The sequence below is a fragment of the Pterocles gutturalis genome, unplaced genomic scaffold, assembly GCF_000699245.1.
Source record: "Pterocles gutturalis isolate BGI_N339 unplaced genomic scaffold, ASM69924v1 scaffold11234, whole genome shotgun sequence".
Lineage (NCBI taxonomy): Eukaryota > Metazoa > Chordata > Aves > Pterocliformes > Pteroclidae > Pterocles > Pterocles gutturalis.
In genome coordinates, this window is record NW_010130711.1 from 50,262 (window position 1) to 59,663 (window position 9,402).

The following is a 9,402-nucleotide window of genomic DNA, read 5'->3' on the forward strand; positions in this document are numbered from 1 at the left end:
GTTGAACTATGGAAGGACAAAGACTAAAACAAAAAGCTCATCTGAAGAGCTGTTTCACCATCTAAAAGAAAAGACACTGAGCATAATTAACTCAGTCTCAGATGCTAATTCAGATGAGATGCTACACTTTCTTTAACTCCACTATCCTTAATATTAAGCAGAGGCAAAAAACAAAAGAGGAAAGTTTCTGTACAGGGCACTACTAGACAGATGAAATATTTCAACCTTCTAACAAAAAAATATCCAGCTACAAGACAACTATTTTGCAGCTATCAGTTAAAATGTCAGAATACACTCACTAAACCTACTTTATTTTTTTTAAACCCAACTTAATCAAGTTTAGACAATCTCATAAACTAATCATAAAACCATCACCTTGGTTTAAAACCAAGAACTAAGATGAAAACTGTTTTCAGGTCCTCCAAGATTCTGGTCAGCAACTAAATTTTGTAATTACCAATTCTACACAGAGAAGCGGTCGGCAGAACGCCTTTTATTCACAGGGAAAAACCAAATGAAGAATGAAGTTGTCCATAACAGCAATTTCACATGCAGACTTAAATATATAAAAGTGAACACAACCAGTACATCTGGAATATTAAACTTCACATTCACAATTTCTTGATCTAATTCTGTGAATAACAGACCATCCCCTGCACCCCCCCAAAAAAACTGGTTCAAGAAAATTAAGAGATAAACTAAGCTCCAGTCATCTTGGATGTTTCCATTAAGAGGAAACGGCTCTCTGTGGCATTTGTTCAGCCCACAGTACTCCGTCCAATATTCCCACAAATACAGGAAATAAGTCTAATGGGGAGTGGGGAAAAAAACTGCTAAGGCAGGCAGATACTCAAAGACAGATGCTGCTGAATCTGAAAACACCATAATTAAAACCTTGATGCATTGAAAAGGAAGAAAAAAAAAAAAAGAAAAAAAAAAAAAGAGCTACCTTTAAGAAATATTTTGATGCGTAACAGTTTGACAAATGATTCCAGAAGAAAAATAAATCAATCATTGAGCCTGTATGGCAACATGATACCAAATACATCTCTCCTTCTTAAACTTTAAAGAATGCAATCTTATGCAACAAATTAGACACTGAAACAATATAGAAGATGAACTACCAGATGTTTCCATTACAGAACTTTTATACATCTGCGTATAAAAATAAATTTCCAAGTTTAGTTAGGTTTGAGTGGAGGCTGTGGAAAATGAAAGAATGCCTGTGTGACTGTCTTCCAATACACTTCTGCACAAATCAGTGGAAAATGTTTAATCATGGCAAATACGCAAAAACACGGGAGTTTCACAGCCAGGCACAAAGCAAGCGTTCTTACAGCAAGAAATATCTAGATTAAACCCAATTTTTCTACCATCATGATCCAAAATCACATATGCATAAACCAGAGTTGGTTTAATTAAAAGACCCCAAAGGAAAACACACACACGTGCACACTCAGATTAAATTACTTTAGGGTCCTGAAGCTTCCTTCAACGCTGCAGGACAGTGCAGGACCACTCCTAGCAGGTGGCCATGCAAGACAACAACAATGCAGAACAGATACTCTGAAATCACTAACGGTCTTCCTGGAGTCCAAATATCCCAAAAAGCTGGCAGATCTAGAAACTAGGATTCTTTTCAGTGTTTGCAACTGTAGCAGAAAAATGCTGTCCATCACACAGTAAAGTCATAAAAGAAACAGCCCTTCAAGAAAGCACGCAGCAAGAACGATAACCCTGGTTTATCTAGATTAACCAGAGGTCACACACTCCTCCCCCCCGCAGTAATTTCAGGCAAAGATAAACTAGAATGAACACATTGCATTATAAGATGCATGCTTCACTTGTCCACTGTTGTGTGTTACGCCACACGGCACGCAGCACGGTTACTGTATTGTACCACTCAACTCCAGCAACCCCCGCTGTAAATCACTCCCCCCATCTGAAGAGTTCAAATCATTTCTCTTTTTGGATACTGAACTGCTTTGAACAATTCTGCACTGCATATCATTTGGTTTCCAGAGCTAAAAAAAGGGAAGTATTCAAAGATGCAGAATATTTTCAAAAGACATGGTACCTAGCTGTATTTTTCTTGAACGGCTTGGTGGCACAGTATTTCAAATCTTTCTATGTTTTTATTTCTTTCAAATATCACTTTCAATTTGTTATTGATATTTGCTGTTCTTGGGTTGAACAGAACTTGAAGTTCAGAGAATCACAAAGTGTGATTTGGAAATTCACAAATTCCAATTTATTACTATTCAATGTATCAGCTGCAATCTCAAGAAACACTCCAGACACCTTCACAAAACAAAAACACCCCAAAAACCAAACCAACAGTGAAATCTCCAAGGAAAATGATGGGACATTCTGTGCAAAGGTGCTCACAAATCTTGAAGCATTCTAAGTGGCTCCTGAACTTAAAGCTGTAGGTCAATGGAATATGACATAATGATTTCAAAGTGCTACAGTCTCTGTTTTGAGGTGAAATTTTTATATTCTGCTGCTTGGGTGGATAACCCCCTCCCTTGCCATTAGCTCAGACAGCTGAAGAAAGGCAGTTTTGAACTCCAAATAAGAACTCTAGGCTTGTTTGCAATTCTGATAATAACCATTTCTTCACTGCTAATTATCTGCAGTGTGCTGACATCCCATACAGCTCGTATTACTTAGAAGCAGTTTCAACTTCTGTGAAGGTTTTTGAAGATCACAGTTCATGTTTACCCAACTGTTCTTCATATACACAAAAAAGCCCTCAAATTTTGAAAAAGGTTTTCCTACAATAAATGTATCCAACTTTTCAAGATCTTCACTTTGAAGGAAAATCTTCTCTTTTTTACTTTACTTTTAATTGTTTTAGAGATTCTGGGATTTGACTTTTTTTTGTTTGTTTGTTTACTTGTCATTCATAATGGATTTTGCCTTCCACGGGGAATTCTGAGTACTATCTGTGAGAAAAAGTGCTAACTGAAGTGACCTCAATTTAAATATTTAAGAGAGAAGTGCAAGCTTGTGTAGACTATGCAATTGATGATTACACAATAACATTTTATTTGGGACAGGACACTACATATATGCATATATTAATATGCATTTAAAATAATCTATGGAAGTGAAACAGTCTAACAAATTCAGTGCAATGACCACATTGAGCAGTCAACAGAATTACACTGTTGCTCTCTTTTCTTAACTTTGTATTACTACGTCACCTACTGCCATTAATATTTTTCAATTTATCTTGGTACAGTTTAAAAACTTTGGACAAATATTTTTTTATTATTTGCCCTGAATAGTTTCCCATTTGTGGAAATCTCTTCTCGTAGCAGCAGGGTTTTTTGTTTTAAGTAGAAAATGTACTATGCACTCCTTTGTCAAAAACAAAAAACATCAAGAGGACTCCAGAGCAGGTGTAGCAGCAGAAGTTACCTCTCCTTTAAGCCCCAGCACCACCAGACTGACTAGACTTCAAACTGTATCTAGATGTATCTACTCTCAATTAAAGAAAGTCAATTTACTCACACCGAAGTTTCCCAAAATGGACTCAAGTTTTATTACATGTAAATTGTATACTTCAAAGATAGTTTCTGCATATTAACCAAATCCCTGAATCAAATTCCCCCTACAAGTCTGAGCCAGTACAGAGAGAAAATGTCCACTTCCACGCCATTCAAATTCCACAGCTTTATTTGGAAGGATAAATTGATCTGCCAATAGCCTCTTGCTGCCACGACCGGACTATTTACAGGATCCAGACCATCTTGTGTGTCTCAGCTTTATACTTCTATCTAGCATAAACTTCTTTTAAATCGGATTCCTTCACTAGTTGTCTCCAAAAGTGATGAAGTAGTCTGCAATGGTTGCCTCTCCCTATTTTGAATTTTCTAGTTGAAGAGCTGCCTGTAATTAAGATTAAAGAGCAAACAACTGTATTCACATAGTATATTTAATTATAGATATTGATAATTATAGCTTACACTTACCATAATTTATTAAAATAATTTATATTACAAATATTTAAGCAAAACACACTAATGATATTTGAAATAAAATGAAGTTACTGAAGTAACAGGCTGAGCAACCAAAACCAGAATTTACTGAAGTGCTTAAAAAAAGCCCCAACACTTTATTTATTTTAAGATTTCCGTCTATTTGACCTATTTGGTTCAAATGCTGACCCTTTCAAAATTTAGAAATGAAGCAGAGTTTAAAAGGACCAAAAAAAGCATGTCTCCATTTTCATTCACAGACTGAAAGAAGAAAAGGGAAAGTCACAACTATTCTTCAACTCTTTACCATGAGAGGATATGGAACTTTAAAATACTTTAACCATCTTTAACATATCTTCTTGTTTATGTAGACAGTTTTAAACCAGAGTATCTGAACGAACTATTTACATCAGTGTCCAGAATACAGAAAGGTTGTACCGTGACTAAATATGATTTTCACGCTCTTTTTGCTTTAGTTGTATTCCAATTACCATGCAGCCTAACAAAAATCACAGAAATCCAGTTTTGCCTTCTCTCACTTATGTCACATAGCCCTTCACTCCAGAAGTACATCACTAGTAAACACAGCCTTTCAGCCCCACATATTTCAAGCAATGGACTGGTGGATGGAAGTCCTACATAACTAATATTCTGCCAGAACCACTGTCTTGTTTAAACAGGGAGAGAGTGGAGGCTGCACTGGTATGACCTAAAAAATAAACACTGGTTCCAGGATTTCTTGATTAGAAAGCTCTCAACTGGTCTCATTTCTCTTCTCTAAAAACTTTCCCTTCCTCATAATTTCTCAATACTTGGGCACTAAGACACCAGCTTTGAGTTCCTGTTCAGAGCTGCAGCAAAGAGGTTAAACTCGATAAAGTACAGGGGAGAGAAAAGACAGAATACTCCAGTGATCTGTCAGAGGAGGGGGAAAAAAATATACAACAAACCCCCCACAGGCACACTCCCCAGTAAGTGACACGAATTTCAATTTGTCCCCAAAAAGAGATTAATTTTTAGCTTCAAGTTCCACAAGTCAAGTCAAACTACTCTCTCTTACATAAAAGTCCAGCTTTAGTAAAATAGAACTGGGTTGGTTTTGTTTCCCAGATCATGAGTCACTACAGAAACTTCTCAACATAAAGACCAATTGGCAGTTATATGATGTCCTGGAAACATGAGTACTCCTTAGAGAAGATGCCCTTTTCTGTTTTACTTCCTCCTGGAAATTTTGGCTTTTGACTACTCTCTTGAACTCACTAGGACTGTTCTATTTTTGTTTGGTTTTAACAAACATACCAGAATCTGACACGCTGTCCAGTATTACTACTTTGCACCAGGCAAGTTTGAAACGAGAATGTACAGCAACGCACAAGTTTTTGTTAGATATCACTGAGAAAACTGAAAACAGTTGATGAAAATGCATAAGAGAACGTTTTTTTGTGTTTTTCTTTTTCTTTTTTTCTTTTCTTTCAGAGCAGAATGCGTCAACTGGATATAGCTACATGTTTGTCACAGCAATATCCAAACTGGTTCCTTAATTAAAAGTCAACCTCTTGGTGGAGCATTTGCTCATCTTACACCGAAGAAGAAAAAGCAGTCAAATGATTCAGTTTAACATAAAATAAGAATATATTATGAAAAGCAGTACCAAAATAGAAAAATAGAAATCTTTTTCTTGGGATGGGCTAAAATAAAAGGCTTTGACTTATACAAAACACTTTTTTCCCCTTTTAAAAATGCCAACGTGATAATCAACAGGTTTCCAATATTCACAAGTCAAACAATCTCTTCCATAAAAAATTTCTGAAAGAGCAAGATGCATTTGTAACTACTTGTAAGTGCAGCTCCAAGTATGAATACTGGTCTGCAACAATCGCACCGAACCCAAATTTATTTATTTTGCCTGGAAAAAGAAAAAAAAGAACAACAAACCAGATTAAACTTAAAATCTAAACTGACATTAAAAATGAGACATTCCAAGCACCACAAAAGCTTTGTAAATTGAAGAACAAATGACAAAATAACCGGTTACTAGACTAGATCTGAAAGCACCTTCCTGAGAGCACTCATACCACAGAAATTCTAAATGTGTGCTCCTGACTACTGCCTTGCGCTGTACAAGGCTAGGTCCTTATGTTATTTAAAAACTGGTTTAAAACTTTAAAACTTTTGGCTATTTTTTCAGTTTGTACATCCGTCAGTGGTACACTTCTAAATCAAACTAGGTTTTTCTACTGATTTTACATTTAGAATTTAATTTCTCAACATTATGGCCATCAGTACATTCTGAGTAGGAGCCAGGAATAAAATCCCCCTATATCCTCAGGCATCATTTTAACATTTGGATAACTAATGCAAGACAAGTAGTAGATGAAATCTCACATTGTCATTCTGAGAAGTACTCAAGAGTCACACAGCACTTCTGTGCCTAGAACCCAGGCAAAAAAAAAAATAAAATTCAGGAACATTCTAACAGACAATTTCTAAGTTAGGACACACTCAGGATAAGTCATAACTGATTTCAAAAGTCAGTGAGCCCAGAGAGACAGTCCCAATCTACCAAAATCCAGATCTATTCACCTTACACCACTTCTATGCAATACAATGGTCAGCTACGGAATTTTACTGCGGACCTACAAAAAGAGTTTGCACAATAAACTCAACTGCAGTACATCAGATTATTCTGCCTTTTACAACGTACATACTTTGATAATGGTCGTGCCAAATTCGCTGCACAGAGCTTCTTGGAAAGAGGACTGAAGTGACAAATGCCCTCTTCAGATAAACTGCAAATTTGCATGTCAATACAACAGAATCAGCCACAGATTTACTCCTTTGGCCCTGTATTTTGGCAATTTCTTTGCTAGGACTTATCTTCTACATTTTTCTTGATAGACATGATGAACTAGCAACAGTTCCTCTAGAGCACAAATCAAAGTTCAGATTACTAAATGGTAAAATAAAAGCATGCCAGGTTTAATTTACAGACCAGGGTATCCCAGGTAAGGTGTTTGGGAGGCTCATAAATCTTCTCACATCCCAGGCAAAAGAGGCTGCATATCTTACTGTCTTGTCTCCACTTAAACAATTCTTCAAGAGCATGAAGACGTGTTAAGATACAAAATTACTACAGACAGACAAAATGCAGCACTTTTCCAGTTGAAATCTTTCACTCTGAAGATAAAAGCACACTGGTGAGGTACCTGGTTAACAGAGGTGATGGTCAATCACCGTAAATGCTCAGATTAGCAAAATCCATCTAAAAATTTTATTTAATGCATTTTAAGACAAATATTTTGGCTCACAACTGTATGGTTGTGCATTTGCTTCTTAGACTGATGATTAACATCTCAGCTAAAATTTAGATGTATAGCTCTTCCTAAAGCCAGTTTTCTAAGTTTTGATGAAGAAAATCAAGAAACAGGAAAAAAATAAGGACTTCTAGGCATCTTGATTAAATCCTTCTTTTAAAACTCTGCGACACATGGAAAATACTTGATATCTATAATGCAATTGTCACAAGCCTGAAGTAGAAGTTATGGTGAACGGCTAATGGCAAAAATGTTTCATGATACAAGATATAAAGGATACTTATCCTAAAAGCACATCTACCTTCTGGGGATACAAGGGAGAAGAGAGAAGGGACAATACACACACACACACTTACAATCCCTCTACCAAAAGTCTGTCCAGCAGAAGAAAAAGCACTGATAAATGTCATATGCATTCACACAATAAGCTTTTACTCTGCCTTTATATCAAAGGCATTTTATAATTCTGAATATTTTGCTTCTTTAAGTACTTTTAATAATAATACAGTAAAAAAGTACTCCTACATCCAAGTTCAAGATATATCATTAACTCCCCAGCAGAGCACAAAAATTGAGCCTTTCTTGGCTAGTGACACTACACTGTGATCTTTTAATTCATTGCTCAATATAAGTTTGAAAAAAATGTGAAAAGTCTGTCACCCATTTAAGTGGGATGTCATTTACGTGTAAAATCTTGGTTGGTAGGAGAGTTTGAGTGGGACTGCAATTTTTCAATACCCTGCTCTCAAAAAACAAACTTTTCAGCCCCTAAGACTACATCCTGAAAGTCGTAGTAATTCAGGCTGCACGTGATTGAGGGAAGATGCGCAGAGAATGATCGTTCATCATCTCTTCTAGCAGAAAAAACCTAGCAGGCACCACAAGATACTGTCAGGGGCCAGTTTAAACCAACGGAGGAGACAGTCCATCAAGCCCTCCAGTTAACCACAGGAACTTTGCCACTGTATGTCACAACTTGGCTTGTGTGAAAACAAATATATGAAAGAAAAAAACCCCGTATCTAAACATAGCTAAAGACCAATTCTGGCTCAGTGCACACCTGAGTCAAAGAGCACTGGAGCCCATGAAGGAATTCTGAAAACACATCACTGTCTGCTTGCTCTATTTCTCCTCTGTCCTGGCCGCTGTCACATAAGAATATAGGGGCTAGGTGAATCTTTCCTTGCCTGTTAATGCTGTTCTAATGTCAAGTATCTCTTCCTGGATTATGATAAAGCTAAGACTTCAATTAGTGCCACCACTGTGCAGCAGTGCTCACAACATAGGTATTTGTTCAGGAGAAACAAGACACAGAGCTGACCGCACTTTGCAAAAGGGCAACAGCATGTCTGGGAGAGAGGGAAGGAGGGAGGGAGACCTTCAGGCAGATACTGAACTGAGAACTGCCAGTAAATTGCCAAAATAACAACATTGATGTTTTAACTATTAAACACTTTTTTTCTAAAAAAAAAAAAACAACACAAAAAAAACACGCACATAAGGATGAAAATGCTTACACTTAAACTTATCTTGAAAACGTTAACTGTATTTAGCCTGACCAAATGAGGAATAAACATATAAATTATCAAAATGGTTTCTGATACACCTAAATACCACATAAAACCTGTCTACGCTTGCACAGCAACGCTCATGGAGGTATCTCGTTATTTGCCAAAACTCTTAAGCACATTTCAAACACTGAATACACCCATACTCTGCAGAACCCATTTTAAACCTGGATGTTAATGTAAAAATATTTTCCTGACCTAACCAACTAAAATAATAAAAAGTATTCTCCCCCTGACAAAAGCATCTTCCAAAAAAGTAATACAAATTAAAGTTACCACAACTAAGCAGAAAATAAAGGGTTAAAAGTCAAGAAAGTACTTCATTTTTTTTTTAATTCTTGTGAAGCCAGACCTCAACCTTTAAAGTAATAAATATTCAAAAAATTCAACTTGATTGCAGGACATCCCTGCAACAGGTAATCTAACACCTTAAAAAAATTATCTCTACATTAAACTAATTTAGTAACGTATGTACTTATTTTAATTCATTTAGACATAGCTTTAAAAAACCTCAGTATTCCTGTCTATATATAT